This window comes from Monodelphis domestica, chromosome 6 (genome assembly GCF_027887165.1).
Source record: "Monodelphis domestica isolate mMonDom1 chromosome 6, mMonDom1.pri, whole genome shotgun sequence".
NCBI classification, from domain to species: Eukaryota; Metazoa; Chordata; class Mammalia; order Didelphimorphia; family Didelphidae; genus Monodelphis; species Monodelphis domestica.
In genome coordinates this window covers 180,036,439-180,057,863 of record NC_077232.1, presented here as the reverse complement: position 1 = coordinate 180,057,863, position 21,425 = coordinate 180,036,439, and the positions used below count along the sequence as shown (strand labels likewise).

Here is a 21,425-nt window from a genome sequence, read left to right as displayed (position 1 = left end):
GCCCTAAATGGGGTTATGAAGAGTTGGACATGCCTGAAATAGCTGACAACACTAGGTAGTTAGAGGACTTTAGAGCTAGAAAAGACCTTGGAAATCAATCTGGTCCAATCCCCTGCGCCCTTTCTCCCCACCTCAGTAGAGGAGGAAATGGGAAGCCAAGAGACTTGTCTGAAGTCCCAGAACCAGTAAGCAATAGGACTAGGTGAGACAGGAAACCGGTGTGACTCCCAGGTCTGCCACCCTTTCCTTTGCACCATAATGTCCAGCTGTGAAAGGAGCAGAACCGAGGAGGGGAGGAGCCTGAGATGAGGAGCCAGTGCTGGGAGGAAGGCAGCGGGGAACCGTGATGGCCAACAATATTCTCCCTTTCTTGTCCTTTCTTCATCCCCACTGCATAGCCTTTGAGAATGAACCAAACATGTTTCCCTGCAGTTCCTCCTGAGCCCTTGCACACCTTGAAAGAGAAACTCATGCCCACCCTCCCCAGCTTTAAAAAACCTCTACATGGCACAGGCCTGTTTTTGCAGGACCAGGAGGAAAAGGGTGAATTTGCCAGAACTGTCTGCCTGGCACAGATCTCAACCATATCCAGCCTCTGCCATCCCCCTCTCCTTCCTTTTCTCACCGGATCAAGGGTGGCTACTCTGCCACGGCCATTCTGGAGGGCATCTTGGACCCTTTTTGGAGACATAATCAGTGAACTAGAGACCCCAGAGGCTGCCTGCTTCTCTTGGACCCTGAAAGGAAACCATGAAGCTAAGGATGGCTTTTTTTTCAAGCACTCCTTTTCCACCCTTGGATTGGTTGGTGGCCATACTTATTGAACCTCTTTTGCCCAAAACTTGATTTTCTAAAGAGGAAATATGACCTCTAGAGTGAATTTAGTTCAAGAAACATTTCTTAAACAGCTGTGTGCTAGACCCTATATGTAGACCGAAAGATAAGGAGGAAATATCGATCCTGCCCTGTAAGAGCTGGCATTCTGTTGAGCACAAGGTGCTAATACAGCACTGTATTGGCCCCCCACATAGACTCCACTATTTAAGAATGCTTTTAAAAAATTTACAAAACAGGTGAAAATATGAACATTTTCAATTGTTTTGTTTTCTTTATCTCCTAACAGCCTGTTCTTTGTATTATGTTTTGTTATTGAGTCATTTTTCAGTGTTGGTTTTTTCAGGTGTTTTCAACTCTTCATGGACCCTGTTTGGGGTTTTCTTGGCAAAGATACCTAGCTGCCCTCATATCATGCTATTTCATGCATTATTCCTTTTTCTGCTCTAGGTCCTAGTCAGTACAGGTTTGGGTTGGTTTTTTAATTGTCTTTTTTATTGTGAACTTTGTCTTTGAACGTAAACATTATTCAAAGAACAAGAAAGAGGCTTATTTAAGAAATGAACTTATTATATAGTATTTGAGAAATGTATTGAACTTAACCCAAGTAACAAAACTGCTATATTTATGTCCTTTTCTGTATTTTTGTTTTTTTCTGTGCATTTAAAGCAATAATTTTTATTGCTGTCTTTTGTTTTTTATTCCACCTACTTTTCCCATTATGTTCCTCTTACAACAAAGAATAAAGAAGATGAGGGGGAAACAGTTCAACAAAACTAACCAACATATTAAAAAAATTAACATTCTAATCAGCACTCCACAACTATAGGTCTCCCTTCTCAGGCTCTACAAAGAAGAAGAAAAAAAGCTTTCTTTCATGTATTTTCTTTGAAACAAACCTTGAACCTGATAATTTTGTCTTATTCAGTTACTAATTTTTAAATTCTTTCTATTTACATTATTATAGTCAAGATGCATGTTATTTGGAGTCATCTTGCTAGAAGAGTCTATGTTATTTTAGATCAAAGTTTTCTTAACTTTTTTTGTGTCATGGACAATTCTTTTGACAGTCTGGTGAAACCTGTGTGTCCTTTTCTTCACAATGTTTAAATACATAGAGTTACAATGAAACCAATTATATGAAAATAAAAGCTATTATTTCTTTTTCCATCCATGACCACAATTTCCCTGGACAGAGGTTGGACATAGGCCCCAGGTAAAGAACCCATTTTAGACTAAATCCTTTATATACAAATGTTTTAGAGTACTGCCATTACTTCCCTAATTCTGAAGTCATAGAGTTAAGTGAAACTGAGGCTCAAGTCTCTTGATTTCCAGGATACTCATTCATTCAGCCATTATTTCATTCAAAGTGTCTTCAATGTGCTAAACATTGTCAAGGTACAAAGTTTATATAAATCTTGCCCTCATGGAGCTTACAGTCTAATGAAAAGTTAAAACACATTAAATATATATATATATATAATTATCAATTTATGCATGAGAGATGCAAAAGAAAAAGTGTTAAGCAAGATCTGAGGGAGGGGATCATTAATAACTGAAATAATCAAAAATGTATTCTAAAATTCTAGATTTATTATTGGAAAAAAAAAGAGAGACTTTCTGGTCCAACTCTCCTTTACAGCTGAAGAAATAGGTTCAGAGAGGTTAATGATTTTTCCAAGGTCACATTCTGTAAGTGGTAGAAGTAGATTACAGATCCTGGGGCATAAGGGAAGGAGAATGTGGGAAAGGGTATTTATATAGCACCTACTATGTGCCAGGCACTGTGCTTGATAAATGTGATCTCACTTGATCCTCACAACGATCCTGAGAGGTAGAAGCCCTCTGTTTCCAAATTCTCTCTGATAGGAAAAAAATCCTTTATTTTTTAAAAAAGCTGTGTCCCAGAGCCACAATGCTCTGCTTAAATTAACCTTGTGCCTTAATTGCCCTTCACCCCTTATTGGAGACAGATTTGCAAAAAATATTCTAAAATAATCTTCAAAAGAAAAACACATGAAATACTTTGCAGCCTATCCTTTCTAATATTAAGCAATAATGAAGAGACAGGAAGAAAAAATCAAGAAGGGTTGGATTTTACATGGGAGCTGCACAAGGACAGAGAGGCAGATAGGAGGAAGGTTGGGGGGGTGCCATTATTAATTAGACTTAACCTCTGTCTTCACATTGATAGATTCCTGGTGTAAGGTGCCCTGGGCATTCATTGGAGCAGAGGGTCATTAGCTGAGATAGAATGGAGACATGGGGTCTTCTGGAGTTCAAGAATGAGAGTATTGTAGAAGGGGAGTCAAGAGTTGAGAATGGTAATTTTGTGGAAAAAATATATGTAATCAAAGGCCTATGGTTATGGATTTTATGCTTTTCTCTCCAACTAAGAAATATTTGTCAGGAGTTGTCCTGCCCAAACTTCTCTTTCGGCCAACCCATTATCATGTAGAGCTTCCTGGGCCATTTTCTGGCTCATCCTGAGCCAAACCTTCATAAGACAGCATCTTTATTTCCTTTCCAAAAGCAAATATGAGTAGATTTTCTTGATTTGAGTGCGCCCTCATTAGAATAGGTATTCAAGAATATGATTATAATTAGAAATAAACAATTCTTAAAGATCCTACTACTAAGCATTTGCCATCAAATGGAAGATGAAAGTAATTAGATTGGACAGAATATTCATTGAAAGATCTTGAATGCATTAGTTTGCATTTGCACTAATGATTCCAAATTTGAAGTCTTCAGATCCAGTTCATCATCAAAATTTTTTCTCAAAAACAAAAGCATAACCTCACTAATGAAACCTTTTCTAGGGACAGACTACCCTTTCCCTGGAGATTTAGAGATGGATTTAGGTACTTATTTTTCTTGTTGGGAGGGCAGTGCTCTTTCTGGAAAATTATTCTTTCTGGCAAATGTCTTTTTTTTTTTAAGATACATGGAAATTTCTTTTGTTGATCTGAGACTCCAGGACTGAGCAGCTTTCCTGTGATTACCAGAGAATAGAAGCCAAAAGGGTATAAATGATGTCTTGGTGATTGATAAATGCTGTTGGTCTATCTCAGGGGCTGGCTTCTGGAAAGAGCCTTCCAGTGGTAGTTTTAAGAATGAGTGCCCTGAGGCGGTCTTGGGTTGAGTATGCTATAGAAGTGGAAGGAGCTTCCTCCCTTGGGGAGATGGAAGAGAGAGGCCTTGTATCCTGGAAGACTGATGGGCTTCCTTTGTCTGATGGAGAAGCAGCATGGACAGAGCTTGACTAGGTTAGCCCAGCCCTGCTTGCTCTTGCTGAAGCTGGTTCTGTTTTCTAGGGGAAGAGAAGGCTGTGGATGGGGAGTCAAAATTAGGAAGCCCTTTTGACGTATCTGTAAGTATATTTTCCCCCTTTCCCAGGGAAAATAAGAAGGGCTAATGGAAGCTTCTCATCACACTAATTAAGATAGATTAAAAGAGGAAATGAGCGATTGACCTTGACTGTCATCCTGAGTTGTGGCTCACACTGAAGCTATGTGGAACAAAGTTAGAGTGGAGTTTTATTTCTGTGGATTTTCTTAGCCCCACTTCACAATGACCCTGTATTGGCTCTAATTGAGAGTGTAGAGGAAAAACTCCTTCCGCCTCCACCTCATTTCCAAAAGTAGTTGTTTTTATATAAAGCTATCCAGGACACAGGAAGTGGGATCTGTTTCATATCATGACATCAGGGTAAATGTGGTATTTGTGGCAAGTACCATTCTGCCTTTGAATAAATTATGGTGACTGAGACCAGAGTGGCCCCAGGATGATGGGCAACATTCCTTCAATTGTACAGTATCTTGGAACTGTTTTTTTTTTTTAAATGTAAAATGTTGAGTTCCATGTCTATTCTCTCCTTTAATGGCCCAAATGTTCTTTGACCCTAAGAAAATAGTTATTTTCTGTATTTCTTTTGGCTGTCTGTCAGGTTTTTCTTGAGGAATTATAATTATTAGATGAGAATTTTAGCACTGGAAGGGATCTTAATGATCAGCCAGTGCAGCTCTCTCATTGTATTTTTAGTCCAATACTCTCTTTTTTGTTTTTGTTTTTCTGCTTCATAAGGTATTTCATTGATATTTTTCATATTCTACATAAAATCATTTCCTAATCAAATGAGAGAATATATGTAAATCACTTGGCACACAGTGCCTGATATATAGTAAGTGCTTAATAAGTGCTTGTTCCTTTCCCATCTCTAGTATAATTTACCCTTACTTTATTAAACCATCCGTCTTAAAAAAACTGTTAGAGAAAATTGATTCGAAATATGACTTTGTTTGATAGTGTATATACAACATTCCACAATCATATTCACTCACCTTCCCTCTCAAAAGGATGCGTTTTTCACTACTTACTGTATGTTTTCTGGGACCAAGACTGATCAAAATTAATTCAAGTTAAGATACAATTTAGTATCGATTTTTTATATTGCTTCAAAAGCATAAGTAGCAATTTTTTGTGTGTGCTTGTGGGATTTGGAGTCTTTACCCCTAGAATGCGGCTGCCATGTTACATACTTCTAATGAAAAGAATTTTGTACAAATCAAAGAATTCCTTCCTAATATAGATATAACCCTCTAGTGTATTCATTTGGTAAATTTGTGATTTTATATTTTTTAAATGGGAGTTTAAGATAAAAAAAATAAGTTCTTCCTACATAAAAACTTAAGCATAGATCTGTTTTTCCTGGGTCCTGGTATTGAAGCCCAGTTGGATCATTTAACTGTTATGAGGTATAAGTCAAGGAGACAGATTTTTTTTTTAATCCTTTTGCATTAAATGAAAGATTAGCTGACTTTTCCATTACTCTGCTAATTCAAATCATTATCCTTGAAGTATACTTCAGTAAGTAATTAAGAAGTAAGTAATCATCATATGCTTAAGGTCCTTTCTAATGACCCAGAAACAGGTTCCTTTTAGACAGGTAAATAGAAAATGGGATGATGAGGCTAATTTGAAGACTACACAAGATGAATTGGAGCAATTGCTGTTATAAGAGAAATGAATTGGTGTTTTCTCACATGGAAAGAATAAGCTCCTATGATTTAAAAGTCAGAATGGACCTTGGAGAACATATAATCTGTAGGATTGTAGATCAAGAGTTAGAAGGAACTTCAGAAACCATCTGGTTCAATTCTCTTTTTTTAGAGAGGAGGAAACTGAGACTCAGTTGTTGTTATTCCATCGGGATCACACAAAGGGCATATGACAAAGAAATTTGAATCCCTGACCTCTGAACTCCAAATCTAGTTTCCTTCACTCTCCTACAAAGAAAACAAGAAAAAATTGAGAACAAGCTTTGAGTGAATGGGAGGGATAGCCCATGTTTTCCCAGTGTGGCTTCACTGGTGAGCCCAGAATGAGCCAACAAGACTGCTTTGCGTCATCTCAAGAGAAGCCAAAGTCTTTATCCATTTGAGGGTAAATATTGCCTTAAAAGTACTAGGAGAGAAGATTCCCAGGAGTCATGTGATGTTTCTTATGGTCAGGTTAATGCTGTCCTGAATTCAGTCATTTCCTTACCAATACGTTTTATACTTGCTTTTTGAAGTCATTTCCTTCTCTAAGGGGATATTGTCATCATACCCTAACTAGGAATTCTTATTCCTAGGACAGGCCCCAGATGGAGGGGCAGCAATTCCCTCCAAGGATATGGCCTTTGCCCCCATAGCATAGCCAGTGGCTCCTACCCAAACCCTGAGAGAAGCTTGGTTCTTGGTAGTTGGGGTTAGTCTAGACAATATCTAAGGTCTCTGTGGGAACACAAACCCCTGGGGGAGGTGTCCTGGGGGCAGCAGCCTAGGGCTAAGGGAGAGACTGGCAGTCAGCACATCATAGAGCGTTCTGTAATGAAACTTTGCTGACCTCAACTTAGTTCCAGCTCTAGTGATGAATCTAATGTTTGATCTCTCGAGTTAGCCCTTATATCTTAGCTGAGTGGGTCTTTAATGCTTTTAAAATCAAGTCATAGTGTTTGATTAAAGGAGTGGGCTCTTTGCACAAAGCACACCAGGGAGATTCTCCTGGTGTCGTTAGGCAATTAATTTCTAAGCATCAGGGGCTCTCCTTTTCTTTTTCCCTAAAGTGCGCACATTACTCCCAGGCCACCAGGCAAATGCCTGATTGCCCCCAGTAGCTGTAGCATGTAATGCCTTAACCACAGGAACTCATCATGATATAGTTTCCCCTGTGCATGTCTCTGTCTGTCTGTCTGTCTCTTTTCCCCTCGCCCTCTCCCTTTCCTTCTTCTCCTTCTTTCTCTCTCTGTCTCTGTCTCTCTCCCCTGCCCCACTCTCTCTCTTTCTCTTTCTCTCTCTCTCTGTCCCCCCCCCCCCCATTTATTTTCCCCTTTATCTCTTTTTCCTTCTTTCTTACCTAGGCTGTACCTCCCTCCTCTCCCCTTTCCTATAATCATATGACAGGAGAAATAAAGGAAAGAGCAAAGCATGAAGAATGGGGGGGGGGGGAAATAAGCCCACACTTTCATTAAATTATTTGAATTCTTAGAGTTGGAGCTGAAAGGAGAATTTCTCTCATGTAAGACTTCCTCATTCTCTAGCCCTGAGAGAAAAATGAAAAGAAAAGGTTTACACGGCAATGTTTGTTTTCTGTATTTGCCAAATCTGCAGTTTCTTCCCTTTGTGCCAGCTAGTTTTAACACAGCAACACAAAGAGATGAATCCTGATTTGACCTTAAGTGCTTCACCGTTCGGCTCAATGGTTTCCCTGTAGGAATAAAAGCCGAGGTTGTCTTCCCTGAACTTCTTTCAATCAATAGCCATGTGGCAGAGTACATATTATCCAGATGGGCAGACAGATAAGAAAATAAAAGCATATCCATGGATACAAATAGAGAGATAAATAGACTGATTTCCAGGAAAAGCCTTTTAAGTGGGAAACCTGAGGAAGAAAGGCTAAGGAGGGTCAGATGGGGCCTAATGATTTGCAAATTAATTTTTGCTTCCTTGAGGATGTTGCCTTCCTTGAGTACAGTACTTCAGATAAGTATGGTCAAGTTCTTTTGCACTTAAAAAGGAATTTATTATTTTGACTCTTAGAACAAGCCTCTCGAGAGCATGTGCATTGTGTGACGCTACCCACAATCTACAGTGGCAAAATTGTGTTAATTTGACTGACTAGAAATATTAACCATATTATATCAAATAACTGCCAGGAACAATTCACGGCCATGCCCTGTGACTTTATTTTAATTGATTTTTTTTTTACTTTCAGCTTCTCTGATTTTGTTTCCTCTGACACAGGTTTATTAAATGCACAAGGAAAATTGTTTTGCAAATTATTTCTAGTGTTTTTACCTGGTTTAAATTGGAAGGATTGTTTTAACTCTTTGTCTGCTGTATTTTCCCTTTTTTTTTTCTTTTTGAATTTGATTATTCATTACCTCTCCTTGGTTGGTGCTGCTGACACAGCACAATTTGCTGGTCCTGGCCCGTTAAGGACGTTAGAATCCACGTCAGCATGGTGTACAATTAGGTAGTGTGTTTAGGAGTATCATTTGATCTTTCATAAAGAAAGATTGGAACGTGGAAATTGAATATGATGGATTGCTCCAAGACAGCTTAATATTTCGATTCCTGAGCTATGTAGACTAATGAATCACTTGCTGTTCTACTCCAAGAAAATGACTCTAATGTGATTTGTAATATGTAATATGTTCTATCTGTATTACTCTAGGGTGAAGTCTCCACCCCCCTTACCCTTTCCCCTTTGCAAACTTCCCTTGTCAGAAAAATTGTTTAGGCTACGCCACGAGTTTCCCTGCCAAGATAGCTTAAAAGAAAAAAACAAAAACAGCCCGTTTTTACCTCACCCAAACTAATCTGGCCCTTTCATTTTTATTAACCTCTACTGCTTAATTTACTGCTTTGACTTTTCTTCTTTCTCAACACAATTTTTTCATCCTATGAAGACCTGAACAAATGTAATCAACCAATCCATGGACTGTTTTTAAACTAATGGCTGGGGAGAGGGGTAAGGGTGGAGGGGAGAATTCCTGACTTACTGGTATGCCTATTTAAGGTTTGCAAATCAGTCTGTAGAAACGTTTTCTCATTTGATCTTCACAACCCTCCTGTGAGATATAAGTCTTACAGATGTTCTTATCCCTATTTTACAATGGAAGGAACTGAGTCTCTGAAGTGATTTCCCCTTGAGCAGAGCTTTTTCAGTGTCTGAGGAAGAATTTAATCCCACATATTTCTGAATACACATCCAGTACTGTTTCCCATAACACCTCCCTATCTCATGGGAGGCAAAAGATGTTCAAGATACAGTTTCTGCCTCAAAATCAACTATTCAGGAAAGATGTATTGGGCACTTGTTCCTTCCCATGCACTGTGCCAAGCTCTGGGAACAAAGAAAGAAGCAAAATGCAATCCGTGGCCTCAAGGAGCCTATAATCTAATGGGAGAAACACGCGAAAAAATAGATACGAGCATGCTACATACGAGATAAATGGGAAATAATTAAGAGAAGAAAGGCTCTAGAATCCTGAGGTCCCACAGACAATGGGATTTTAGCTGGGGCTTAAAGGGAGCCAGGAAAGTTAGTAGGTAGAGATGAAGAGGAAGAGTGAGTGGTCCAGAGCGTATCCATGGATACAAAGAGTGAGATAAATAGGCTGTAAAAATGGAGATGATAATAGCACCCACCTCCTGGGGTTGTTGTAAGGATCAAATGAGATAATAAAGAGCTTAGCATGGCATGTGGAAAATAGTAAGCCCTGGGTAAATGTTTGTTATTAGTAGTAGTATATAGAAAGTTGATAAACGGGGTGTTTTGTTAGGGGAGCATCCAGGAGGCCAGCGTCTTCTTATCTCTCAGTAGAAAGGGAAGACAGGCTATTCCCCTATTTTTAGTAACAATATTAGCAGTGCCCTTGTATAACTCACTCCCCATTATGTGAGGCTCTTATTTGTTGAATTGAAGTGGTCTTAAATACTGTCAGATGTTAGTTTTCTTCTGGGGAACATACAGTAACTTCACAGAGTTGATTTAAGGATCAGGTAATCTAAAGTAAAGAATAGTACAGTTATACAGGGCTTACTTTGTGCCATGTACAGTGCTAAGCTCCTTACAATCATTATCTCATTTGATCCTTACAACAACCCTGGAAGGGAGGTGTTGCTATTATTTCTATTTTACAGATGAGGAAACTGAGACAAAAAGATTAAATGAATTCTCCAGGGTCACAAATCTAAGAAGGGGAGGAGGTTGGACTTGAGTACTGCTCTTCCTGACATCAGGCACACCATTCTATCCACCTAGCTGTTATTTCTGTCTGTCTGTCCATCTCGCTGTCTCTGTCTCCCTCCATGTATTTATTCATCATCTATTTCACTATTTCTGTTTCACTACCTCTCTCTCCATTTGTCTATATGTCTAACTATCCATTCATTTCTCTCAATACCCATCTATCATCTACTTATTTCACTATCTCTATTTCACCATTTGTCTACCTATATTTCTCTGTCTAGTCATCTATCTGCTTATGTAGAAATAGGTAGGTTTAAATGTATATGTGTGTGTACATATACACACACATGCATATGTGTCCCTCTCCTATATTTACTAGATATGTGACCCTGGGCAAATCACTTAATCTTTTTGTCTCAGTTTCCTCATCTGTCAAAATGGAGATGATTATATATAGCACCCATCTCTTGGGGTTGTTGTAAGGCTCAAATGCCATGATAAAGAGCTTAGCATGATTCGGGGCACAGAGTATGATGTAAATATTAATTCTTGTTACTTTTATGTATAAAACACTTTGTAAACTTTATAGTGCCCTTGAAATGTGAATGCTAATACTGATAGCCCCCATTTCCTCCCAAGTCTTCATGCTTTAGAACAGTCACACTGTGGGGCAACTTAGTTATAATAGAACATAACCAGAAATTTTATTTGATGACATTTGTAATATTGATTTGCTACCTAGGGCACGTAAAATGTATATTTTATTTGAAAAGAATAACAAGTGTATTTGTTTTCTTAAAGCTCAGTTCCTGGTCTTTTATGCTCTTTAATCTCTTCTGACTCCCTTAAATATTTAGCCTGAACACATTTCCTTTATTTGGTTAATCCAGGTAGCATGATATAAATAACAGGAAGGAAATGTACGATGGGCTGCTTTTGTCCAAGCTTATAGTGATTTTAAGATTCTCTGTCGTTAGTGGTCCAAAATGTTGGTGATGATTGGAAATCCTGGTTAAGTATTGTGTCACGCCATCATTGACAGAACATTTTTTACCATTAAGCCTTCAAACTCTTACTCGGCTGTCAACACATGGGCACTTTCTGGAGCCAAATTCTCTCATGCTGTGTGCTGCCTGCAGCTTGCCTGAAGCTTAACTTTGACTAAAAGTGTTGATTTCACTTCTCTTCTCCTTGTTCTCATTTAGCACTTAAACCTGCTTAAAGTCCGCCTTTCATTCTGCAAAGCACACACACTTGTGTCATCCCTAGAACAGTTCTGATGTCAAGGAAAGGAGCTCTAAAGCTATGCTAGTCATCCAAATGAATAATTGATTAGAAAGGAGTCTGGTGCTGTTCATTGGGAGGTGCAGCTGAAGGAGGGCCAGAACAGAAGCTCTTCTGAATGTTTACTCAAACTCTAAAAAGCCTTTAGCTTTGAGCAACTGGGTCAGGGCACTGGAGGGGAACTTAAAAGGGGCTCTTAAGTTTAGTAGGTTTTGCCTTGCTGACATCATAGGCTGCAATTTGCCATATCCTGAGACTTCAGTGGCTCCATTAGCTGTGGGTTTTGATGTTGACCTGGCTGCCAGGTAGTCCTAGAGAATTCTTAGCAGTGATCATGGCAGAGTGGGTAGTAAAGGGGATGGCACTGTGCTTGGCGCAGGCTTTCTGTCTCCTGTGGCTAGAATGCACCTATTTCTCACCTCTGCCTTGTAGGTTGCCAGCTCTTAGACAAAATCTTTCCTGATGCTCCACACCTGCATTATTACTGCCCATCCTCAAATTCTTTTATTTTTTCCTTTGAACTATTTTGTATTTCCTGACAGATACTTTCACACCCAGTTTACACATTCAATTGATTCTGTAAACTCCATCAAAGAAAGTTCTGATCTGATAAATTATCAGGATGTAGAGTATCTTGTTAGTTATATTTGTTGGGATTGGAGGACATAAAGCACCCCCTCTTACATAGTCAAAGCATTGTACCACCCAATAGAATGTAAGCTCCCAGAAGGCAGGAACTATATCCTACCCCCATTTGTAACCCAATAGTGGTGCTTTGTGACTAAATGACTAACATTGATCTCATGACTTTTGGTTCACCAAGTCCTTTACTTTCTACTGTCTCAATTCAGCTTCACCACAATCATATGAGAAATATAAATATAAACAAGAAAGAAAAGAACAAGTTTACAGACAGATTATAAAGACATTTTTTTAAAGTGTGCTTTAAGTTTAGCTCAAAGGAAAGTATTCCTAAATCCCATCATTTTGGAGAATTTTTAAGACATCAGTGATAGTCAGGTTTGAGGACTTCAAGGAACTAAGGCAAAACCTCACTAAGTTGAACTAACAGTATGATATTTTGATAGTGTAAGAGGAGGTGCTTTACATCCCTCTAACCCCAATAAATATAACTAACAAGATACTCTGTGTCCTGATAATTTTTATCACATCAGAACTCTCTTTGATGGCGTTTTAGAATCAATCAACCAGCTGTATAAACTGGGTGTGATCAATTCTTGGACAATTTATCAAATTAAAGTGGAAAGTGCGGAAAGGGGAGGGAGTGCTTCAGCCATTGGATGATATCATATATATATATATATATGATACCAGCTATATATTGGCTCAGTAGAGAAAGCACTGGTCTTGGAGTCAGCCAGACCCGAGTTCAAATTTGGCAGTAGACACTCCCTAGCTTCATGGCCCTGTTTGCTTTAATCCACCAGAGAAGGAAATGGTAAATCACTCTAGTCTCTTTGCCAAGAAGATGCTGTGCTGTAGTCCGCAGGGTCAGAAGAGTCAGACAAGACTGATGGCTGAACAGCAACATGTGTGTATGTATTACGTGCATGTAGATGTTCTTATATCCCCCAAACCCCTCAGGATTGCATAGAGACTCACTCTGGGGAGCCAGCTCACCAATATGAATGGGTCCCCAAAGGATGCCACACTATTCTAAAAAATCTCTAGTAGCACTCACAAAAAAGATACATAGCAGGTGTGCCCCCTTGCCACCCCTGGGACTCCTCCTTTAGCCTTGTTGGGGGCAGCACAGTCTCTCCCTGGCAGCTTTGTCCAGGGAATCTGATCTGGACAGTCCACATATCCTGTTAATAGGTGTTATGCAGAGGGACCAGCAGCAGCATTTATATGGTAATTACTATGCATCAGGAACTGCACAAAGTGCTTTAAAGGGATCATCTCATTTGCTTTTCACAGCAACCCTGTGAGGTACTTGCTGTGATCATCCACATTTTACAGGTGGAGAAACTGTGGCAGCCTGGGCTAAGGGCCCCCCCAAAGTACATATCTCCTTGGCAGGGAGTTGGGGCTTCCTGGCTCCAGTCCCCCCTCTTGTCACTGCCTGAGGAAACCCCAGGCACAGGTCAATGTTCTACGCTCAAGGTGTTGCTAGAATTGTTCCAGAGTCCTAGATGTCTCTCCAGGCCTGTTCTCTTCCTCCAAATGAAAGGCCCGATTTAGCCTGGGTGACTGTTTTGAGGTATTCTGGGTATCTGGTGTTGGGAATCCAAATTGGAAATGATGATTTGTGGACAGTGGGCAGTTTTTTACCCAGCAGAGAGGCTTTCCAAAGCATTTCTTTGCAATACTAAGAAACATTCCTATATCTGAAATGGTTTTTAATCCATTATATGAATCATTGAATGTGAGCTATCCACTCATGTGAATTTCTCAGGGCTAGCTACTTGAGGATTCTTTAAATAGAGAGAGACTCATCTCTACTATATGTGACTTGGGAGACTTGTTGGATCTTGGAGTGCAACATTTCAATAATGGAAAAACCAAGCAAGTCTCTCACAGAAGATGAACCAACTTATAATCTTGAGCAACTGTATCAGTGATTTGTTTTAGGAAATATTTTGGATACTTTGGGGAGAAGGCTAAAAACAAAACTTTCTTTGCCCTGCCAAAAGGATATATCTCTAATTCAAAATTCCACCCGATGGGAACAGCTAGTTGGCTTAGTGGATTGAGAGCCAGGCCCAGAAATAGGAAGTCCTGGATTTAAAATCTGGCCTCAGACACTTCTTAGCTGTGTGGTCAAGTCATTTAACTTCCATTGCCTAGCCTCTACTGCTCTTCTCCCTTCAAACCAATATCTATCCTAAAATAAAAGGTAAAGGTTTACCAAAAAACCCACCCAAGAATTTCATAGGATGATAGGAAGTTAATAAAATAAAGTAAAATAAGAATATTTTTGCTTCCAGTGATGGCAACCCTGATGAGAGTAAATAATATGATATTGGAGAAAGTTTTAGAATATATATTATTACCTATGTAATGTAAGGAGGGCAGAAGGAGGAAATGCCATGATCTGAGAAAATAAATACATTGCAATAAACATCTACTTTCTCTATTCCATAATACTTCATTGAATTCCAAAAATTTGATTGTATGCTGTAGCAAAATCTGTCCCTTTCTTGATATTCAAGAATGGTAATATTGAAACATCTAAAAGATACAAAGGATTCCCCGATTTATTATAGACAGGAGGGAAATGAAAGGACTCAAGATTCTGTTTTATGTGTCTTGTACATGATTTAGTAGTCAACACATACAATAATAGTAACAGTATATAGACAATGTTAAAAAATATATAAAGAACTAAAACAGTATCATTTGTGTCCTTTATCACATCAAGGATTTACTTTTTTTCAACAGCATGGATGCTCCCTTGACCCTTTCTGTCTCTGAAAAATGAACTTCCTTGTCGTCAGCCTGATAAAGGAGAATTGCCACTCTTGGCTTTGTCATTCTTAACAGAAAGATTACTCAGCTATTTTTCATGATTCTTTCCAACTTGATGGTATGGGTCTCTTTACATTGACTACAATGATGCAAATAATAATTAATTAAAACAGCAAAATACTGAAAACTACCCAGAAGAAAAATTTTCTTTTTTTTTTAACCCTTACCTTCAATCTTAGAATTAATACTGTGTATTAGTTCCAAGGCAGAAGAGTGGTAAGGGCTAGTCAATGGGCGTTAAGTGACTTGTCCAGGGTCACATAACTAGGAAGTGTCTGAGGCCAGATTTGAAGGACCTCCTGTCTCTAGCCCTGGCTTTCAATCCACTGAGCCACCCAGCTGCCCCCAGAAAAATAGTTTCAAAGGAGACATGGAAGAAAAAGATTGTTTGGTTTTTTTTTTTGTTTGTTTGTTTTTAACTTATGTTCTGTCTTAGTATAAATTCTAAGACTAAAGTGCAACAAGGATGAGGCAGTTGAGGTTAAGTGACTTGCCCAGGGTCACACAGCTGGGAAGTATCTAAGGCCAGATTTGATGGAATTCATTTTTTTTTTACCAATCCATTAAAATTAACACACATTTTATTTAAGAAGCTACAAATAATGGAACTTATAGTTTCGAGTGTGATTTTCACAGTCTTGTTTGTTCCTTTGAGTATTTTTGTTGATGATTCTCAAATTTAGAATTAGATAAAAATATCCAAAAAATTAGTAATCTCTGTTTTATACAGAAAACAGACTAAAACTTAAAAAAACTAATTTAGTTCAAGATTTCTCTAAATATTAATATAGATTTGATTGTTTACTCGGTTTTTTTTTTAAATGGCACTTTGGTAGCTAAGGAAGAAGGATTAAAAAGGTTATCCTATTCTTGCAATTGCTCTACCATAATTATTATTTTGACTTTAATTATATGTTTTATAGTATCACAGAATCAGAGTTGGCCAATTAGGACAACCTGTACCTTTACAGAATCCCTTCCACATCATACTTGTCATGCAGGGGATCATATAAGGGGAACTTTCTACTTCCCAAGCCAGCCCATCCTTTTTCTGAATAGCTCTGAGTGGTAGAAAGGTTGTCTTTACAAGTCAAGACTAAATCTACTTCTAACTAAACTGTATTATCATGAATGATAGGGTCATGATTAGGAGATACTGTGGATACCTTCTGGTTTAGTTCTCTCCCTTTACAGATGAAGGAGCTGAAGTCTAAAGAGGTAAATCAGTGCTTATGTAAGGGCACTCAAGACATGTGTCAGAGTCCTTATGTGAATTCAAATCCTTGATGCCAAATCCAATATTTTTGATACTGAACTTTGCTAATTTTTAATTAGTCTTTTTTTAAAAGAGTACCTAAGCCTGGTTTTAAAAGGATCTTTTTAGAAGCTCACATTCACAATAATTATCAGTGTCAACATGAGAGAGGACAGCCACATTCTAACATACTTCCTTCTCTAGAATACTGTCATCTGTGGCAAGCCAGATATTGCCTCCCCACCACAATCTCTCTTCATGTATGCTTAGGTTCATGAACAGAGATGGATCCTATTAGGTCCTTGGAGGACCTCGCAAGATATACAGTAGACTAAGGGACATTTTCCAGAAAGGACAGTCTCTAGCCTCAGTCCTTTAACCATGTTTTCTGGTTATTAAACCCCAAAGAACTGAAAAGAAATGTTGTCGAACACATGTGACTTAAAGTTATTGACTCCACTATTTCTCCATGAAAGAGAAACAACTTTTCAGAGCTTTTGTAGCTCTGAAATTTTTTTAAATTATGAATCTGTTTGGAAAGTAATATTTGCCAGTAGAAAGTGGAAGAATGGGAATATAAGGACTTTTTGAAAAATCATATCCTCACAGAAGAAATAATATCATTTCTGTTTATTGGGTCTGTGTCATATCTTTTCACTGAAAAAAAAAATTCGGATACTGTATCTGCTTAAAAGTGATCCTTAAGGGCACAGTTTCACAACTTCCCCCTAAGTGTCCCAACTGTATCTGGTCCAAGCATCCTGAATACTGATTTTCAAAAAAGGAAAAGGACAAATGGCATTTCCACTCCATAGACCAGTGGCATGTTCATACAATTTAGAGATGACATAAATTTGAGAGGGATAGCTAACACAGTGAATGAGAATCATTATCCAAAAAAAATGCTGACCAGCCAGAGTATTGGGTTTAATTGAGGAAGATGAAATCCAGTGTCAATTAGTGTAAAGATACACTTCAGTTTTTTTTAAAAAAATGAACTTTAATAGTATAGGATTGATGTGGGGGGCAAGGCAAGATTGGGGTCTTGTCCAAAGAATTAATGACTCAGGCAGTCTCCATGGTGAGGAGCAAGCTTTATTGAGAGAGGGAGGAAGGCAAGGTGATGGCGTGGCTCTTGTGATGGACAGGCCATGTCAGTGGAAAGGGCTAGCAGGGGAAAGGCTCTTCAGGGTTGTCAAGAATGCTTTTTATCTCTATTAGTTGTTCAGGAAGGCGCCATTTTTCTGGGCAGTTGTTGTCCTGTGTGTCCAAGGAACTGATGTCACTTTACCCATGGCCCACTTTGGTCTACTATGGCTTTGCCCATGATTCACTCCGTTTGCATACTGGAGGGATCAAACCTTAGTGTAAATGGACCTGATTCTGCAAAAGACTCCATAAAAAGACAGTGATAGTGGAAACTGAGCATTGTTTGAACCTAGTCCTATGTGACTGGGAAACAGACCCCTCTGTATGTGCTGTTCAGAGACTCCAACCAAGGAACTGGTTTATGTCTAAAAAATGATGTGAGGGGTGTCATAATTGTGAATCTAAGCAGCCCACATGTCTTATGGGAAAGGCACCCCTGTACTAATCCATTAGTTATTGTTTTTATGTTCTTTTGATTGTTTACAACTACTTGGCAGAGTTTTCAGGACCTCAGACTGTATCTGGAATGCTGTAAAGTCTAGTCTTGGAAACTACTCTTTTAAAAGGATATTAATATATTGGTAAGCATCCAGATGAGGGCTGGCAGGATAGTGAAGGGCATTGAGTCCATCCAATGCAAGAATCAGTTGAAGGAACTGGGATGTTAGCATGGAGAAAAGAAAACTTAAGGGTAGATATAATAGCTGTTTCAAGGATTTGAAGTGCTGTTGTGTGGAAGGGGGCTAATAAAGGGGAGCCTGCCTTTATATGTGACTTGAGGGGAAGGAGAAATTAGGTTCAGTTGGTAGTGATAGAGAAAGACCTAGCCCTAGCAGTTTATCAGTGACTGGGGCTGCCTTCAAAATCATTGGCTTAATATTTTTATCTGTTAAATGAGGAGTTGAGAGGCCTCTAAAGTTCCTTCTAGCTTTGATTCTATGACCCCATGAATTTATCCTCATGAATTGATATTCTAGATAACTTGCAAAGAACTCTAATTAAAATATTTGGAATAATTAAAAAGAAAAAGATTGCCCACAGAATTCCTGAGCCATCCCCTACTTGGAGATGAAAGGCAGTGAGTTATTCAGATAGTGAAAGTCTGATGGGAAAGATTGCTCATTTAGTAGCCCCAAAGTGCATTTAGCTTGGAGGGAAGGGACCAGATCGCAGGGTAACACTGTGAATCTGGAAAGAAATATGCAGGACTTTGTGGGAAGACTAGAGGTCCCATGATGTGAACGAGAACCTTGAGTTCAATTCCTAGGGAAACTGATGGATTATTTGAATACTTCAAATAACTTCAAATAAAAGTTATTTGAATTATTTTTCATCTGACTGTAGGCTTCTATATTGTAGTTCTTTCTTACTTTTACATTTTCTGCAGAGCAAAATAAAACTTTCCTGCCCATATGTATTGCTATCTTGAGTTCTAATATAACAGCTGTAACCCTTTTACCTATATTTCAAGAAATCTAAACATGATCCAAATATAAGTTATATTTAGAATGTTTCTTGAAGCAATTCAAACAAGCAAGACATTAAAGTAAAGAGCCAGCCCCCAGGATTTTACCTTGTCCTGAGCTGGAGTTTTGAGGGGCCCAGGGCCACGAGTTAACAATAAAATCAATAACTTAGCATTTATATAACGCTTTAAGGTTTATAAAGTGATTTGCATATATTATCTCATTTGAACTGTAACAACCCTACAGAACAGATTTATTATCCCCATTTTGTGTGTGAGAAGCCTGAGGCTCAGGTTAAGTGAACTGCCTAGTCATAGAGCTAGTTCTCTCTCTGTCTCTCTGTCTCTCTCTGTCTCTCTCTCTGTCTCTCTCTCTCTGTCTCTTACACACACAGAGAAAGAGAACATGTAAAGAATATATATTGTGAAGATTAAATTTGATTCCTGATTGTGAAAATGAAATTAACTCCCCTGCCCATTTTTAGATTTAATCACCAAAAGTGTAAACGTCCCACTTAGTCATTTAGTAGGAGAAGTCTATGACCCACGTGTGCCATCTGGGTGACAAATCAGAATCGACTGACTGCCTCCTAGGCAGTTCTAAGCAAGGCTTTAGACTATGATTTGTCCACATAAAAAGTGGAGGAAGGCACAGGAAGTGACGCAAAAGAAAGTGTCTTTAAAAGGAATCACAACTTCCTGTGAGAGACAGTTCTTCATTCTTTGGAGTTGAGTCTGGAGAAGAATCTGCTGACTGGACCTGACACCATGTTTCTGGTGAGGCTATTCTTAAATCTCTTCCTTTGGACTGACACATGATGAGTGAAAAGACTGACTCCTTTCCTAGATTTTCTGAAAAAACTAGCCTCAGGAGAGACATACCTCTTGAGGGAGATTTCCCAGGTTTGTCAAGGCTGGCTAAGGACTAACTCTCCTTGTCCTGGTTGAGTCAGAGTCTGGGAGTAAATTACTTAGTGCTTATGCTACATATCTTACCAATCCTTTCTCTGATTTTCTTACTTCACTCTTTCTATATTTTGTAAATAAATTGTAAATAAACCTCTTTGGAATAAATTAAATTCCTGGTGACCCTATTTTAAATATAATCCAGCCCAACCTTTTTTATTTAAAAAAACAACCCTATTTTCTCTTGTAGTATGTTTTAACACATGTTCATTTTGTGTGTATATAGAGAAAAAGACAGACAGAATAATTTGAACCTAGGTTTTCCAGACTTCAAGTCCACAATATCACCATGCTTGACTTTATATAGTACTCTAAAGTTGTCAGAGTGATTTTATTCTCATTTAATGATTTTTATTCTCATTATCTCATTTTCTTCACAATAATTCTGTGAGGTCAATAGTACAAGTATATTGCCCATTTTTTACAGATCAAGAAATGGAAACTCAATCGGAGAGATTGTGGTTTGCTCCCAATAACACAGCCATTATAGATTCCAAAGACAGGATTTGAGCTTATGTTCTTGACTCCAGATATAGCACACCATCCAATACATCAAGCTCATCACTTTCCAGTATGAGTGGAAAATGTTTAGTTATTGAGCTAGTGAACTCAAATAGGTTTAATGATAAATAGAAAAACAATTTTAATAGAAGTATTTCTTTGTTCCATTTGAAAGGATAATTTTGATAATGGATAGATCATTTGATGGATGGTTTCTAATTGTTGCTGGTTAGGATAATTTAGATTAGTTCTTAACCTTTTCTGGCTGTTGTCATGCATCCCTTTGGCAGTCTTTGAAACCTATGGACTCCTTAGAACAATATTTTTAAATTAATAAAATAGAATATGTAGTATTAAAAAGGGAATTAGAGGTTAGTAAAAACAAAGATGCTTTCCCCCCATCCAAGTTCATGGACTTCCTGGTTGATAATCCATTAACCCCATGGAGGTCCATGGATTCCTCATTAAAAACTTCAGCTTTAGAACTTGCCATCTTCTATTGTTAGATCTTCTATTATTCTAGTAGTCTTTGATTATATCAAGCCTCAAAACATTACAGAACCTCCTATGAAAAGCTGGGGAAAACTACTTGAAAGAATTTGCCTTAACTATTCATAGAGCTGCCCAGATGCTGATACATAAGTGGGTATTTCCTTCAGTGGTACGGTTTGCAACCCAAACATTCCCATCCATCCCGTCCATGTCCTCAGAGAAGTCTTCCCCCTAGAGTTTCCCTCCTGTGCTGGGGGTCTTCCTCATATTCTTTCTAAATTGTCTGGAGGACCAATGGAGCCAATGGATTAATCACCAGTTACCTTCAGGCAGGTCATATACCAATCCCATCTTGTTTTCTGGTGATGCATTCTTCTGTTGACATCCTTTGTACTGCTCCTGCAGTATCTCACAGCCTGCCCACACCCACCATGGCCCTCTCCTTTGTCTTTTGTGGGTGATCTTCCATTCTCTGAGAAGTCTAGTGAGCCACTGCCATCTCCAGAATAACTTGAGACATGTTAGAAAGATGGAACTTCGTTTCTGAGAGAGACGGGGTGAGCCATGAGGCCCCTCCTACACACCAAGCTGTGGGCTGGGCACAGAGGATACAAAGACAAAGAATGGAACAGCCCCTACTGTCAGGGAGCTTCTGCTGGAAGAGAGCGAGAGTTTCTGGAAGGAATCTATGTGTACTCCTTTTCTTGTTCATTTCTAGGCCCGCGTCAGTGTCCTCAGCAGTTT

General features: G+C 38.7%; 1 protein-coding gene across 3 annotated transcripts in view; it reads left to right on the top strand.

Moving 5' to 3' along the window:
* The window catches only part of SLC10A7 (solute carrier family 10 member 7), a 288,157-nt gene that overhangs the window by 151,385 nt on the left and 115,347 nt on the right, over positions 1-21,425 (top strand). The gene's annotated exons all lie outside the window — the stretch shown is intronic.